This window comes from Pectinophora gossypiella, chromosome 8 (assembly GCF_024362695.1).
Source record: "Pectinophora gossypiella chromosome 8, ilPecGoss1.1, whole genome shotgun sequence".
Classification (NCBI taxonomy): domain Eukaryota; kingdom Metazoa; phylum Arthropoda; class Insecta; order Lepidoptera; family Gelechiidae; genus Pectinophora; species Pectinophora gossypiella.
In genome coordinates, this window is record NC_065411.1 from 1498831 (window position 1) to 1517192 (window position 18362).

Sequence of the window (18362 nt, forward strand, 5' to 3'; positions counted from 1 at the left end):
GTAATTGCTAGGTTCCTTTAATGATACGCTTTCAAGGCAGTTGTGAGGTTATGATGACTCATCTCTTGCAAACATGAAGTCATGTTCAAGTAAATCTTTTTTGGCAAATGTCTATTGTTTTTATCCTTTATGGCAGTGTGTGGGTATGTAAGTATTTACTTAGAGTTCGTGACAAGCATGGTTAGTTAGGGCTGCTAATTTATTTAATGGATAAATTTTGAAGAAGTTTTTAAATTGTTGTACAGAGAATGTGGCTGATAGTTTAGAAGTAAATGTACTGTTTCTTTTCTTGATTAGTTCAAATGATTCATGTCAAATAGCTTTTTAGATACAATTTAATTATTTTACATGTATACCTAACCTAATACACAATACCACTCCCACAATTTAAAAAAAAATAGGTACCCTTTTTATTTCAAAAGTACATTTTTTCTCACAAATAATTTCGCCAAACTTTGTTGGCATGCACTCTTGTATTATATAAGTAGGCACCTTTTACTAAATACAAAAAATAATTGCTAAATACCACACTGTTATAAATGGCATTATATTTGATTTCAAATATATCCTTAAATGAGTATTTTAGTGGTTGAATTTAAAAAATATTGTATAAGGATGTCCTGAACATTAAAATATCCATACTTTAGAACATGTAAAAATGTCTATATGTAAAGAATATTTTATTTATAATAAAATTTTTAATGAATGTGGAGAAAGTTAGAGAAGTGTGTCAGGATCGAAGCAAATGGAATTCCATTATTTCTGCTTACCCCACTGGGAGATAGTCGTCAGTTTGTATAAGTATGTAAAAATTATAATTACTGTCAATGCTAAAATAGGTAATACAGGTAATTGATTGCCCAAAAAAGCAAAATCTAGATATTAACCATATGTGAACATAGAACACCCACTCTTGATCATTCATCATAATACCTAAGCCTGCTTGTTGCCATTTTTAACTATCTTAATCTTATCAGCGGCTCAATCTGTTAGGATACAATTAATGTCCTTCATATTGTGTATTCATTTTCCGTCCAGTGTGATATAAGACGATTCTTGGAAATCTGCATTTATTTAAGAAAGCTAAAAATACATTATAGATCTTTCTCGCTGCTGCATAAATAGCATGTCGTATCTTTTGGAACGTTACTAGAAAAAAAAAAACTTTTTTGGTAATTGTGTGCGATGTTTTTTTTTTTTCAATTGTCTGATAATTTTCAATCGTGTTTTTTAAAGGGGACTAAAATCGTAATACATATAAATGCTCAATAAAGAAACTCTTAACTTTTGTCCTTGGCTGCAACTTCTATGGACGCTGAAGCTCGCATAATGGCAACTATCACATTAATTTTAAATTGATAACATATGTATATTAATTACAGTTTGATTGACTTAATGAGGGACATTCCAGAATATGTTCCTCAAAAAAAAAAAGGTGCTGTAAAGATTTTCCTTCATTTAACCTTCTAATTTCATGGATAACAGACATATATTATGCAACTTTTGTCTTTGTTTTTGGGTGTAAATGATGACCCTTCTTATTACGCCCAGGCACAATCTTCCGTTCATTATTATTCTGAACAAAATAGCAACATAATTCTATACATAATGTGATCCAAATATCAAGCAATAACTATTTTTATATATGCTTCAGCCATTATATTCTATTTTTGAATAATTATGTACCCGAGTAATGAGAAAATAGGTAATTATCACGTTAAATCTCGACAGCGCCATCTATTTTAATTTTGGTTAACATAGCCTGGTAAGTCCCTTATTATAAACTAAGCAATCTAGTACTAATTAGTTGCAACTGCAAAAAATATTATTTTTATAGAACAATAAAATCAGCTGGGAGTTCAAGACCAACATTTGGTTCAGAATTTTATATACTGTAACAAATAAATTTTAGTTGGTATTATTTTCGACATAGGGCTTTTTATTTTAATTCACTTCTTGGCCAGAAAATAATCTTTTTTTTTTTAATAGGCTTGCTTTCGACCGCTATCTCACCTGATGCTAAGTGAAGAAAGTGTCTATTCACTCTAGTTTTGAAGGTTCCGAGATTCTAGTGAGAGGGAAAACTGTCAGTTGATTCCCTAGTAATTCTTATAAGGAACGAAGATACGAAACGTTTGCCTTTGCAAGCCGCTACGCTAAAACAGCATTTATGAAGTACATTTAACTAAGTACAAAGTTTCTAATATCAAATTGAAACGAACATATTGATCAGCGTCCATATCGACCACGCAGTCGACATCACGCGAGTAAATGGCAAACACCTTTGTTATTCAAATTGGCTGGATTTCGCGCCCCATTAACTTTGCGAACATTGATTAATGGATACATCTAGGATGTACGTTTTGTACTACGATGCTTCGCATGCGGAAGAACTCAGTATGTGGATGGAGAAAAAAATGGCGTTTAAAATTGATTAATTCGTTAAAAAAATCAAAGATCAAGTAGATATGACTCCAATTCTGACAAACTGCCTTGTTCGATTCACCATTTTTCTTATATAACTTCTATGTAAAATCTAACACAATGAAATGCCGTTTTCACCTCCTTAGATAAGGATGAATTTCCAAATCTTACTTGCCCTTGCCTGCATTTCAGAAAAAAGTAAGTTTCAGAACTAAAACCTGACTACAGGAAAATCGCGCGAAAATTATAATGAACAAGAAAATATAATGAAACAGTCGTATGCCGTAGTAAGCGCATTGTTAGGTAGAACAGTATTGGCATAAGACCACCGCTATTTTCTGAACATCACTCTAATCCAATTGAATTCAAATGGAGGAGATTGATTTCTTGTTTCTTACTTTTAGACCGCCATTATTCCGTAGTAGGGTTTTAGTTTTTCTCCTCTAATAGTGCTGTCCATGTGGTTGTGTTTATAGATCTATTATTTATGTATGTTAAAATTGGTAGTGTGTCGAACACTTGACAACATAATGGGGGGTTATTCTGTAGAAATCATACAAACATAGATTGGCCCGCTTTTTATTTATGACTAGGCGTGTAATTACTCGTTATTGACAAATCTGTTTATTGCAAAGGACGGGGGATTGCCAAGTATGGTCTGGCCATATGGTGTCGCAGGCATTATATCTCGAAGTAGGTTGACCGCGATGCTCGTTAGCACATATGATTGCGTGCTATTCAGTGCTGTGAACGTCACTTGCCATTTAAGGTGTAACAGGCTGCATTTGGAGTGTGAGACAAGCTTAATTTTGCCCTTTCTAGTTTTATCGCAGTTTGAATACTGTATACATGAAGCTATTCGGCGATAGGTCATTCGTCTTGACATGCGACATACGCGTCGAACGCTTAGGCAGTCTTCTTGCGTAGGCATGTATTTCTGATAGTATAAGTACACACACACACACATACACACAAACAAACTCACGCCCATTTCCCAGCAGAGACTATGGAATTCCATTTGCATCGATCCTGACACACTTCTCTTGCTTCCTCCAGATTCATCATTCGTTTCATACACGCACGCCGGTTCAGAGTAGATCGTACTAAACCTTTTCTAAGGACATCTCCAATTTGGTCAATGTAGGTCCTAGGTCTTCCTCTGCCAGCCCTACCATTAACTTTCGATTTATATACCGCTTTCGCAATTCTATTATCCTCCGTGTCCAAACCAACCTAACATTCCCTTCTCAATCTTAGTCACTATATCGTCTTTACACCACATCTCTGTCATAGTGTAAGTAGTGGCGACAATTCATCAGCCACACTTGGTAGAAACATCTTTAAGATAGACAAACCTTATCAGTTGTCAAAAATAAAGCCTCTGTGTTCTAATGGTAATCGTCGGTCTGTCGATCTCAAGGTCCCGGGTTCTATTCGATTTTGTGATTCGCAGTTTGGTTAGGAAATTGCAGGATCAGCTTATTGTCTGAAAGTGGAATGTAGCTAAACCTTATCAGTTATCAAAATAAAGCTTCTGTGTTGTAATGGTAAAAGCGTCGGTCTGTCGAATACCCGTCCCTTTCCTTTTCGGCGGATAAGAGAATGACAGGTATAACTTAAAATAAAATTAGGTGTCTGCAGGAATTGGGGCCAATATATGTTAACGACTTTGAACTCTAAGCTCCATATTTTTGACCACGTAACTACAAATAAGCGAATGTCAACGTGAGGTCATGGTCTAAGTTTGAACTTACCTAAAGTTTTCCTTAAGGTTATGGTCTAACATATTTCCCCTTATGACTCATGATGTTTTAATATAACAATAGCTCTCATGGAGTTACGTTCCATGTGTCCACTATTGTTTTTTCATTCCTGCTCTGTTTTGTATTGTGCTGTGTCGACAGTCGAGTTACGTTCAATAGTAAATTCGCCTAGTGAAAACCACGTAAGCGTTTTGAAAAATCACATTCGTGTCCTTTTCATCAACAAAAACTTCATTTAAACTTAGATTATTAAAACTTTGAAACTCCACCAACCCGCATTGGAGCAGCGTGGTGGAGTATGCTCCATACCAGTTGATTGAGGGGAGGCCTGTGCCCAGCAGTGGGACATATATAGGCCGTTTATGTATGTATGTATTAAAACTTAGATTTTTTTTTACTTGATTGAAATTTGTGAGTCTGTTGCGCTTGCGAGGTATTGTTAACAAACATCGCATCTTAATGTGATTTTTTAAAACGATGGTTCGGAGGTTTTTACTATAAGGCGACGTTATATTAAATCTTCAATGAAAACCACACATTTAATTTTGCTCTTCCCATTGTAACACATGGCCTGAAGCATCTGCCTTTGTACAATGCTTAAACAAATCAATGTTCACCCTAATTCAATACCTACCTTTCACAATCGCCGATAGGGTTTACTTCACAATACACCGTGTCGGCTCAGCTGTGGAACGCATGCAAAATACTGGTCCGAGGTCAATGGCCTTCGTTGGATGGATTAAACCGAGAGGTTTTGGACGGCTAATCGCGTGTGTGACGTCACGCTAATTATACTCCTAAGAAGTGGACTGTTTAGCCTCCACGGATTAGGTAGCGATAACAATTTATCGTGCCTTTAGGAGAAATTTATTACACATAGATATACGTTGTTTTATTCTCGAAGATTATATACCCAAAAATGAAATGATGTTTGTATGTACGTTGTTGAATCGCAATTTGGTAGACCGAAGTTGTTATTAGTTTGTTGTGTGTTTGAATGTCAATCGTTAGGAGATCATAAACCCCAGACTGTTGCGTCTACCAGTTTTACACTACCCAACCGGCCGGTTTGAGTGGGCGTCTTACAACTCTCCAGGGTTAGATCCGAGTGTAGTTCCGAAGTTGTTCGGGTTAATTCAAACGTTTGGCCAAAGCGTGCTCGAGATGAATGTCAAGGTGAGGCGCGCCGGCGGCCCAAACGGCAGTCGTTGACCCCGCGGGAGGGGGGCGGCCCACGCGAATATGTACGCTACGCGTCTACCTCCACCGGCGTTCTGCGACCCTGGTACCCGGCGCGGACTCTCCTTGTCTCGCTTGGAAGCTTCACAGCTGTTTTATCTAATGCTCTCTTTCGCTTCATCGCACCCTGGTACTTTATATACTGTCTCTCACAGTTTGTCGTCTCAAACGTCCGAGACACGTGTTTATACATTGACATGTGCCTATTTGCGTATTTGCAGCTCCGTAAGGATTACTCCTATTTGTGCGAATGTACATGTTAAGGTGTTATTACACTGCTCGATGCTTCGGGATCGGGCAGTGTAGCACATCGGGTTTTATTTTCTATGTTGATGCATCGGGTAGTATTGGCCTTTAGTCGTTAGCAACAAGAGGAAAACTAAAACCCTAAACATTAAAACACACGTATTCATTCCCTTTAAATTGTAACACAATCGCGTTATAAGTCACGTTTAGAAACGATAACTCGGAGAAACACGTCGGAATTCGAAGAAACGGGTTTATAAGTATGTACTCATACGATTGGTAATGTTGTTTCGAGATAACCACGGGATTAACATAGGAAATTCATTAAAGTCTACTCTACAGAATTAGAGAGATTTTATTTTGGTTTGGGAATGAATAACTTCACGGGAACATGTTATATTAATAGCTTCATTAATTATAATAATCTTTCTATTAGAAATACGTATTTCAAACTGGGAAGACGACGAGTTGGTTAAATTGTACTGTAATTTTGAGAGAGATTTCTATAGAGTGTTTATTGGTAAACAAAATTCTTCTATCGTATGGGTTGTGAGGTGGATTACCAACCTCATCAACCCCGGTGTCAGGGTTACTATTGTGCCGCGAAAGGCCCTTGACATGACTCATGTAACGACTACGTACTTACAGCAGTAAGTAGTAACCGGGACCAACGGCTTGACGAGCCTTCTGAAGTACAGATCGTCTTACTTTCGGACAATCAGGTGATCATTCTGTAATGTCCTAACTAGGATCACAAAGTGATTTTTGTGATATGTCCCCACCGGGATTCGAACCCGGGACCTCCGGATCGTGAGCCCAATGTCCAACCACTGGACCACGGAGGCCGTTACAAGTACGTTCATCTTTTATGAACGGTACAACTCCAGACTATCTAGTCAGCCTGTATTTACCCACCGCTGGGTATAGGCCTCCAACCACTTCAACAAGTCCAGACGCTTCTCATCGAACTATCTATCTACGTATATCAGCCTAAATTCATATCCAATTTTGGACGTAGGCCTCTTCCATGTTTTTCCACTTCCGACGATCTTGGGCCGTCAAACTAAAATCATTTAAATTTCCCAATGGTCGAAATGATCAAATACGAATCCTCTACCCAACAAGCGACTAACGGTCATATTAAACAAGTAGTAGCTTAACAAAACGACCGTCTCGTCCTTCGCATTGGCATCCGTCTTGTCAACGCGGTAAACATGTGCCGATCTCGATACGTTTGCTTGCGCGTGGGCATACTAAAATAGATCGCCACCGCGGCACAGTCTCGATAACTGTAGGTTTTATTGCTAATTAATCTTTTATTATATCTTATAGGCGGCCATGTTTTATAATGTAGCTTTTCATATGCCGTTTAATAAGTTCGCGTTTTTGATGAAAAAAAGTAATACGCCTAATTGTGCTGTATGTGATGATATCGGGGATGTCTACCATATACTGATGGGGTGCCAAAGAAATGACTCCTTCAGATATAATGTATATTGTAAGTGTTCAGATTGTAGAGAAATTGGAGGATGTAATAGCTGGTTTTTTCGTTGTCAGGGGAAGCCAGGATACTCTATGGTTTGGTGGGGAGAGGCTTGAAGTTAAGGGGTAATAGTTAGCTTCCAATCTCTGCCTTCCCTATTCTTTCCCTATACATAATTGTTAACTGTATAGAGCGGCATAGTTATAAGTGACTTCTTTAAATAAAGATTAAAAAATATATACATATCTATTTCCGAAAGTTTCTCTACCGTCTCTCGACTATATCCTAATTGGGGTAGTCCAAAAGTCTAAAGATGAACTAAGTACCCACGCCTCACTGAGCTTTTAGACCAACGCGATAGGTGAGCCGTATCGCCGTGTATAATAGAACAGGGGGTTAAAATGGCCACATCGAAGTAATTCGTCTAAGAAAGCAATATTGCAATTTGCACATATAAAAGTAAGTGCGCAATGCAAACAAATGTCAAATTGCAATATTGATTTCTTAGATGAATTGTTTCAATGTGGCCTTTTTAACCCCCCTGTAAAAACATAATATTAAGTCAAATATCTGTCTCAGAATACTTTGGTATTGGTTTATGTACAATAGTCCATCTACCTACTCTCCATATTATCTTAAAGCATGATTTTTTTCTTTCTTCAATGTAGCTTGTCGACATGCGCGAGGTAACTCGATTGTTTCCACCTTTATCGTCCGGAACCTGATAATCTAGTGATAAGAAGTGTTATCGATCGCCAACCTACCTAGCTATTATGCATTTCACCATAATGCATTATAGAGAAGTATTAATATTTTCGAATTACGTAACTTTGTATTAGTTTTTGCGTCATTAATTCATAATCTTTATACAGTTTAACTTCGATTAACAATTAGACTTTAATAATAATCCCGGTCCACTAACCCCCAACCCAATAGCCCAGTTCCCATAATCTGTAATAGTCCTACACGAACCGGGGATTGTCTTTGGGTGCACTCCCATAGTGTATACAGGGATAATCGCCGGTTGGTGTCACAAAACATTTAGAGTGAATTGTCTTAAGCGGCCTCTACGTGTTGGCTTCGGCCCCTCGCACGCCTTCCAAAAGTCCGGGACTCCATAGGACCGAGATATGGAAATGACATACATAATAATAATAAGTATACATTTTCATGTAAAATGCTGCCAAATTGAGATCATTAAAAAGTTATCAGAGTTAAGCTTCTAACTGTACACACCCTGACTATACAAACCCTAAGTTTTCAAACTTTACATGTTAGATGCTGTTTCGCTACTACAAGAACTTTTTAACAGAATGGCAATGAACAGTAAAAAAAATGTTGCTTATGGTGACAGCATGAAATAGTTTCTTTATCAACCCGCAGTGGAGCAGCGTGGTGGAGTATGCTCCATACCCCCTCCGGTTGATTGAGGGGAGGCCTGTGCCCAGCAGTGGGACGTATATAGGCAGTTTATGTTATGTTATCTTACGCTCCTGTGATGGTAGCGAAACGGACTACATCTTATAAATCCGTATAGACTCATTACATGAGACTGAAACATAGCCGGCGGGGCGTGTGTGAATATTATACACCTCTGCATACCCCTAAGGTGTGTCAAACATAATCATATTAAACATAATTATCAGGAAAAGAAACTGACGGGATATGAATGTGAGCTAATGCATGTAGACTATAGATTAGTTTGTTATAAACTTACAAATCAACAGTGTATCAGAATCTACATAATGTTACGTCCAAATCTTTATCTAGAGATTAAGGCATACTGTTATCATTTCCGTTTACAAAATTTAAATATTAAATCGTTTAAATCATACACATGAGTAATAAGTAAAGGATAATGTTTATTTGTTGTTCTATTTTAAGAACTGACGCAGGCCTTCAGTATTATGACAGGTAATATACTATATAACATAAAACATAAGTTCACGACGATTTCCCAGGGTAAATCCATTACAAGATGAACTAAGTACCAACGCCTCACCGAGCTTTCTGTTAGACCGACGTTACATAATTAACATTAAATAGCCTATATACGTCTCAAAGCTAAGCACAGGCCTCCCCTCAATCAACGGGGCCTGTCTGGGGAATGAAAGCTTCCTACCAAGCCAGTGCAGGTTGGTGAAGGTATTAGGGCTAGTAGCACGGGACTCCGACCAACGGCTTAACGTGCCTTCTGTTGCACGGTAACTACTTTTACCGGATAATCAGATGATTCGAGCATAAATTCTTGAAACAAAACATGCGTGAAACTAGACGTCAACAAACAACCACATACGAGTATTAACCCATTCCATGCATCCCCTTAGCGCGTCCGGAACGTCAGCAAATCACGCCGAGCATCAAAAATGCATGCACAAGGTTTTCAAGCACACTAAAGTTCGCTGCATACGTAACGTGATTTTTTTTTATCCGCACGAGACGGGGACGTGGTCAGAATGTGGTTATATAAATACCTGAAAAAGTATCTGACCTAACCTGTAATTTGGCTGGATTTCCCTTCGGGTTGGAACTTTGGAAAGTCAGGCAGTGGCTTCTGAAAAAACTGGAATTCTCAAATCTTCAGGTTAGGTAAGCGGACTCTATGAACCGGATGAAGCTAAGATGATAAGGTGCCAACGTTTTGTCCGTGTCTCCATGCGTATGAAACATCTCGCCTCTATTTCGTCCGTCTGTCATTCCGTCCGTATAAAACACGTTCTGTATGCATGGACCCTAAGTCCCCACAGAACGACAACGACCTTACTAAAGGGCCCTTTCCCCCCTTAAATTGAGGGGGCAGACAGTAGGGCGCAGACGGGTTAAATGAAACTTTCAGACGCGGGTTGCGGTTGTTAAGGGAAAAAAATGGGAATTTGTTTATTTTAGGGTGCAAAAAATACACAGCATGGAATAGTTTTTTTAAAGAGGGTATAGACCCTATAGACCTCCATCAACTTATAATACGAATAGTACGTATTTTTGTGGGATTTAATAATAATAAAAACTTTATTTCGGACATTTGTACATCCATAATGGTTAGTAAGGGACTTATATTATGTTAGTAAGCACATATTATATTAACTCGACACAAACCTAGTGTGAGACATGGATGTCAATCCAATGCCTCACAATGGGACAGTAAATTCTGTCCGCCACCACGTTTAAGAGACTGTTGGAGCTAGTCCGGACCCGGTGCAGTAAAGAGGCAGTTTTTAAGTGTAGTAGTAGTAGTATTTAAGTCAGTGAAGTTTAGTTTAGTTTTTTTAGGTTGTCTACATTTTTACATAACGTAACATATGCTCACAACTATATCATAATTGGAGTAGTCCAGGGTACATCCATCGCAAGATGAACTATGTACCCTCACTGAGCTTTTTGTGTGTTTGCATTTTTAATTCTTGTAATTAGGAATCCTATCAGATTGTACGGACGCGATTGTCGCCTTAACGGAAGGCGATTGGGGCAACCACCGTTCTACACGCCCTATCTATCGAGTAATGGCGATTACTCCAACGACAAGAGCGCAGCTCTTAAATAAAGAAGAGAGAGATCAGATTGTAGATTGTTATATATTTATTTGCATGTATTTATTGGTAAGTTGTATGTATAGTTTGTACCCGCAATCTTTAAATTTTTTTTACGTTTTTCCTCACCATATGGTTGTCTGGAAGAAATCGCTTTAAGCGATAAGGCCGCCATTTGCCATGTACTTAGTTAAGAGACTTTTTGTAATTATTTCTTTTTATTTTGGTGCAATAAAGTGTATTTGTATTGTAAGTAGAACCAAAATTTTCAAGTACTCAAATGGTAAAGAGAAAAAAATCATCATCTCCCTAGAGTTATCGCGTTATCACTGGGATGAAGAGGATGAATAATATATCGAACATGATGGATGATTGTTATGGGCAATTAGTTGAACCCTTGTCATCATAAGGTTCATCATATCCACAAGGTCCATCTTAGGCCTTCGCATTGGCAACAAGTTGTCTTTGTTTACTTGTGGATATGCCCACCCCACCAGGGATTACGGGCGTGAGTTTATGTGTATGTCGAAGTCGAAATACATAAAATAAATCACCTACAGTCATGAGCAATATCATGTACCCACTTTAGAACCCTGTCGCACTATCATATTTGACATTTAATGAGACTTACGGTTTAATTTGTCTAAAAAGTTAATGTGACATGGTTTCAAAGTGTATACATACTCGTGACCGTACATGACTTCAAAATATGTTTTAGAACACTTGAATTGCTCGAACATTATCTGTGTGCTTCTTAAAAGTTATTGCCTTACTAACGTCGCCGTCGGTAGATCAGTACATGCGGTATTCCGAATGGGTGCGCAGGAGTGGATATTTGTTTTGGCAAGTGACTCGACAACTAATGTCCGGTAACATGATCGCTTGCGATGTCTTGATGTATGTAGACGTTGGAAATGTAGGTTTTGAAAAAAAAAACTAATGAGAAAGTGGGTTTATATTTTTTAATTCAATATACTATAGTATAGTTGTCTTGTCTGGTGGCACTGCCCGCCTGGTAGATATTAGGACTTCTTCTCTCGTATGGGTTGTGAGTTCGATGACCCAGCCTCATCAACCCTGCTGGTCAGGGTTACTATTGAATCGCCAAAGGCCCCTGACATGGCTCATGTCTTCTTCTTTTATCGTGTAAGTTGTGAGGTCAATTACCAACCTCATCAACCTTGGTGTCAGGGTTACTATTAAGCCACCAAAGGTTTCGGACTACGTACTTACATCAGTAATTAGTAACCGGGACCAACGGCTTAACGTGCCTTTCGAAGTACGGATCGTCAAACTTTCGGACAATCAGGCGATCAGCCTGTGATTTTTATGATATGTGCCCACCGGGATTCGAACCTGGGACCTCCGGATCGTGAGCCCAACGCTCAACCACTGGACCACGGAGGCCGTCGTATGGCTCATGTAACGACTACCGACTTCTTAACGTGTCCTCTGAATCATGGATCATAGAAATACAAATATACTTTATTGCACAACATACAAAGCAAGTTTTACACACATGGACGAAACACACAGTACAATCTGGCGGCCTTATTGCTTAGCAGCAATTTCTTCCAGGCAACCAGGATCATCTTACTAATATATATATATTAGGTTATTAGGAATTGCTGGAGTATAGCTAAATGTGAAACTATTGTATTAAAAAAAGAAAACTGATTATAAAAATAACACCTAAGTATCGTTTTTACGAGACAATAATCTTTTACTGCCCCGAAACTTCTGTTTTGCTGCAAAATACAACAGTCCAATTGATTTGGCTTCCAGCCCAAGTATTATGGTAGGACAGTTCCATCGCTACTCCGGCGCCAGCCAGAAATATAACTCCAATTATACTCCTCTTGTGACTGCTTTTATTATAGCTGGCGGATTTCAATGCTGCTTTATTTTCAATTGTAACCTTACTTGTATCGATTATTCGTACTTTCACCTTACGCGAACTTTATCCTATGGAGATTGGATGGAGCAAAAGGAGGGTTATGTTTGTGATATGTTTGACAACTAAGTGTGTTTGTGTGTATGTACGTATTGTACGTATGTTCCTACCTAACTTCATAAACTGATGAAGTAATAAAAACATTCTTTTTTTTATCTCTTCCTGTTGGGCAAAGAGCTTCCCTTGATAAATATAATTTATTTGGCATAACAAACAGTTACATATTATAATGTTACAAATTGTAATAGCTTAAAGCAAAATTTATCTTAACATGCAACCAACATTATCCACAGCTTATGTATACAGTTTACGTTTTTACGATCTCGTTAAGATGCGTGCTGACAGTTATACATAAACGTAGGTATATAACAATAGGTAACAATTCTTCCACCCAAATCTCACTGCAATAACCTTAGTTACTTTTACATCAAGACATTATAATATTATGTTGTTTAAAATGCTTTTATCTATGGATACGCTATCCTAGTACCCGTATATATCTTTAAATGAGACTATGTTTTGAACTGCGGTAAGAGAGGGATAGGTAAAGTTTATCTGCAGTGCGGATGAATACTATACCACTAGCCAGCCGGGTCGTAGGGTGTTTTACATTTTACATGCTGCTACAATGACACGATGCAAGTTCACACCTCAAAAACAATATAGTTTTTCCTTCGTTTAACCTTCTAATTTCATGGATAACAGTCATCTTTTATCTTTGTTTTTGGGTATCAATGATGACCCTTGTTATTACACCCAGGCAAAATTACATCTTCCACACATTATTATTCTAATCAAAATAAAAAGACGCAATATAGGTCTGTTGAGTATAATCTGATCCAAATGTCAAGCAACAATTTTATTTTTATATAATCTTCTGCCATTTACATTGTGTTTTTAAATAATTATGAACCCGAACAATGAGAAAATAGGTAATTTTCATATTAAAACGATTTTGGAGAACGTAGCCTGGAAAGTTCTTAAATATACCTTCGAAAAACGCTCTTACATATACCTTCCTCCTTAGCGGCTTAAGCCATTTAGACTAAAGTAAGACCATACCACTAGCCAGCCGGGCAGTATTAGTTCATATTAGTATTAGGCAGTATTAGTATTAGTTTATATTTTACATTCTGCTACAATGACATGATGCAAGTTCACAGCATAAATTGTTGGAGAACACTCTTAAACATGCCTTATTCCTTAGCGGCTTAAGCCTAGACTAAAGTAAGACCCAGCGGGGGTGAGGTAAACAGCTCGGCGCTCGATACGAATTGGTGCGGGGCGGAGAGTTACCGTTCATAGTAACATAGCATCTCGCCTGTATCCCCGAAGGGGTAGGTAGTGGTGTATAATATATAAACTATATACCCACTCCTTCACAGTCATATATAATAGGGGGCGAGTCTATTGCCTTTAACCGGACACAAATCATAGTTTGGCGGCATAGTGGCCCCGATTCCTGCAGACACCGCCTAATTTTATTTAAAGTTATATCCGTCATTTTCATATCCGTCGAAAAGGAAAGGGACGGATGATTCACAGCTCTTAATTTTAGGAAGAATGAGTAAATGAATGTGTCGGGTTATTGACAGATGTAAAATTTTTAGACGGTTGGTTTAGATTTGTGCTTAAAATTGACGTGTGTTCCATAAATTTTATGCTTGTCGATTACCCGTCCCTTTCCTTTTCGGCGGATAAGAAAATGACAGATATAACTTAAAATAAAATTAGATGGTATTTACAGGAATTAGCACCAGTGTTAATCTTTAGTCTATGCTTTTACGCACCATCCCCATCAGTGCGACTGCGCAATTATCTTCAGAAGGATGAGGTAATACATCGAAACACACAATACAAGATTGCCAAACATTATTTATACACATTAGGATTATTCTAGGAGCTTATATTTTCGTCTTCTGGAGCTGATGTAATGTATGTTTTTACTCACGTTTGCGTCAGAATACTAGCTCAATGTTTTCTGACGCATTAATGTAACTATCAGGGATGTAAGGGAGCTCCATAACCGAAACCGAAACTATCGGATATTCGATATAAAAAATCATTCGTAACCGTAACCGAATCCGAAATAAAAGTTTCGGATAATATCGGATAAGGGCGGAGCATAATTGAGACACGTTATGACAGATAGTTTTGTTCAGCCGGCCGCTGGCAGTGACGACAAACCAGCCGCATTGTTTGTTTTTTTGTCGTCATAACGTTATATAATTTGTCGTTATAAATAAAACGACTTTATTATTAGGTCTATTTGAATTTTACTTTTGAAATACCTTAAGAAATTAATATCCGTAACCGAAATTATCCGTAACTAACGGATAATCCGAAATAATTTATTATCCGTGTCCGTAACCATATCCGGTATAATAATCATTCTGAAATCCGTATCCCATCCGTATCCGAAATTTCATATCCATAACATCCCTGGTAACTAGGGCTTTCTTCGTCATAGAATAAAGAATACTACTATACGTAAAGAACGGACACTCGCCTCTCACCAATTCGTATCGAGTTAGATTTATCTCTCATTCGCTGGGTCTCACTTTAGTCTACATAGTCGGAGGCCGTTTGGGTAAGCGAGCGCGTGCGAACTGTCTGTCTTGCTCGGACATACGTGTTAAAGCGGCAGATGGTAAGAACTAGGTTTTTGTATGGAGTGTCCTTGTGCTTCGAGTGTCAGTACCAGATCGAACTATGGCTTGTACAAAATACAAATATACTTTATTTCACAAAAAAATAACTCTTAACTAGGTACATGGCAAATGGCGGCCTTATCGCTTAAAGCGATTTCTTCCAGATAACCTAAAGACGAGGAAAAATGTAAAAATTTTAATTGAAAGGTTGCGGGTACAAACTATAGGTACAACTTACCAATAAATAAATGCACAATAATAACTAAATACATAAAATGCATACAAAAATAAATAATATACCTGTTTATATAATACACACAAAATACCTAAATGAAAATTTGTATGGAAATACTGTCAAATTACGTTGTCAAAAAACAATATTGGCATTTATAACAATACAATAAAGAAAATTACGCCTATTTTCCAGCGAGGTAAGCAGAGGCTTTGGAATTCCATTTGTTTCGATCCTGACATACTTCATAACAATCTTAAGTCAATATACAATGCCAACTTCATATACATAAATATCTTTCACGTGCCTTTCAACGGCTCGATTCCCAACATACGTTTAGTACACCCAGCAACACAACTCCGACATTGAACTGAAGAAACTTCATTGCCACTGTTCGTAAACTTGTGTTGGTGGGTGCACATGGTATTAATAATCCAGTATGAATGAAACGCCTGTTCTTGCGTGGAATATCTCAAGATGGCAGGTCAAAGTACTAGTATAAGCAGTTGTAGTGTTGCTGTATTTTGTATTAATATGTCCTGTGTAATTTACAAACGGTTATTGTACGCTCGGCATGGCATTGACTACTTGGCCGAACAAATGGGGAGCGCTGAAGGCTCTCTCCCGGTACAACATTTAAGACAACAGGCCTGAGGGTGCCTAGTGCTAAGCCTGATGATACGCTACTGGAACAATCGATTGCACCTCCGACCCCCGTGACAACCTCCGTGGTCCAGTGGTTGATTGTTGGGCTCACGATCCGGAGGTCCCGGGTTCGATTCCCGGTGGGGACATATCACAAAAATTACTTTGTAATAATAAAGTTGTGTGGTAGTTTGGTTAGGACATTACTGGCTGATCACCTGATTGTCCGAAAGTAAGACGATCTGTGCTTCGGAAGGCACGTTAAGCCGTTGGTCCCTGTTACTATTTACTGATGTAAGTGAGTAATCGTTACGTGAGCCATGTCAGGGGCCTTTGGCGGCTCAATGATAACCCTGACACACAATCCACACGATAAAAAGCACGTTGTCGAAACCATTTTGTGAAACTGTCCTTTGAATCACCTAATTGTCCTGAAAAGTAAGATGATTCCATCCTTCGGAAGGTACGAAAAGCCGTTGGTCTCGGACTACTAGTCCAGACACCAGCAGTGGGACGTATATAGGATATTTATGTATGTATATATGTATGTTATTAAATAATACAATTCGCCAATGTCAAAACAGTAAAATATATTTATAAGATAAGATATTGCATTCTTGATGTTTTTACAGAGGTCTTAAAAGTAGAGGAAAGTACAAACAGGAACCCTGTAAGGACACTAAAACAACTTATTTACACAATGAAAACAGAAAACTAAGAATAATAATAATAAATTATGCCAAGCCTTTATCCAATCTCCTGAAAGCAGTCTAGACGGAAAGTCGTTAAACCGTGTGTCGAACTGTAAAATGCATGGTAACGGCAATGTAGTTTCCAATATTTAATATACAGGGTGTTAGTGACATCGAAACGAATACTGAGGGGGTTGATTCAGTTCATAATTCTGAGTTGATATCAAGTGGAATTTTACGTCGCAAAATTTATGTGTATTCATTCACGTGTGTATTTATGTTTGTTTGTTCGTGTTTTATTTTCGTGGTTAAGCTTTCTGTTAGTAACATTATATGGACTGGTTTTCGAAATAAATATTGTGAATTTTTATTTGTTTTAAAATTAATTGCAATTCTATACTTTTTGGAAATTTCTACTTACGACGTACGACGCCCACTGCTGGGCATAGGCCTCCCCCAAGGATCTCCACGACGATCGGTCCTGCGCTGCCCGCATCCAGCGGCCGCGACCTTCACCAGATCGTCGGTCCACCTTGTAGCGGGCCACTACTCCATCACGCGGAGCGGGTCTACTTCATATCAACTCAAAATCATGATATGTTTTAAAGGGATTTGAACATTGATCACTCGTTCTTAATAGCGATGATCCAACCATTTACATAAAAACTACAGATTCGCTTTTATTTACTTATCAAGCAATTCAAAAGCGAGAGCTCAGCATTTTTCCAAGTCATTCGCAACACGACTGCAACTTAGTATCTAAGCGACCTCAATACAACGCGGTACAATAAATTGATCAGTATTCCCGCTAATAACGAAACCATTATCTCATGCAATTCGTCACGTGCATTTGCATAGCAACCATGGCGGCTCGATGTATATTGCATGCGGGAGGCCTTTGGATATGCTAAACTTAGACATTTGCCACAATAGGTCGAGAATAATATTATAGTCATTCCAAGCACGACCTGGAACAGAGATTAAAACTAAGTAATGTGCGGAAACTGGTGTCTGTGAATTTCAGTTTACAGTTTTGGTAACGTAGCCCTGGACCATACGGAAAAAATTCAAAGCTCTTGAATTCTGTCGACATAGCCGGAATTTTTCATTTCCTTGAAGAATCTTTTCTACTCTTCCCTTCTCCCCTTCTTCTTCTTCTTTCCTTGACGGTGTAAGTAGAGTATTATCGGTGTCTTGTCACTCTTGCCTGGTCATAATCAGTATCCGGTTTAAAGGCAAGCACCTTAAAATAAATGTTGAAAGTAATGACTTCACCCCTGAAATAAAGTGAAATAGTTTAATAAATACTGCGTGACTTTGTTATTTATTTGTATGTTTACTAAAATATTCGAAATGTAAAACTGGGACACAAATTAAATGAAACACGCAAAATGTTGTAAATTGCACAATATTTTTAATGTTTAATAAATGTGCCGCATAATTGATTGGTATTTGTTTAAGTCGTAATAAATTTAATGTTTTACTGCGTTCAGTGAAGTAAGAGGCAAG

At 38.1% G+C, this 18362-nt stretch overlaps 1 protein-coding gene across 2 annotated transcripts in view; it reads left to right on the forward strand.

Moving 5' to 3' along the window:
* The window catches only part of LOC126368835 (myosin heavy chain, non-muscle), a 107630-nt gene that overhangs the window by 1125 nt on the left and 88143 nt on the right, over positions 1-18362 (forward strand). The window lies entirely within an intron of this gene.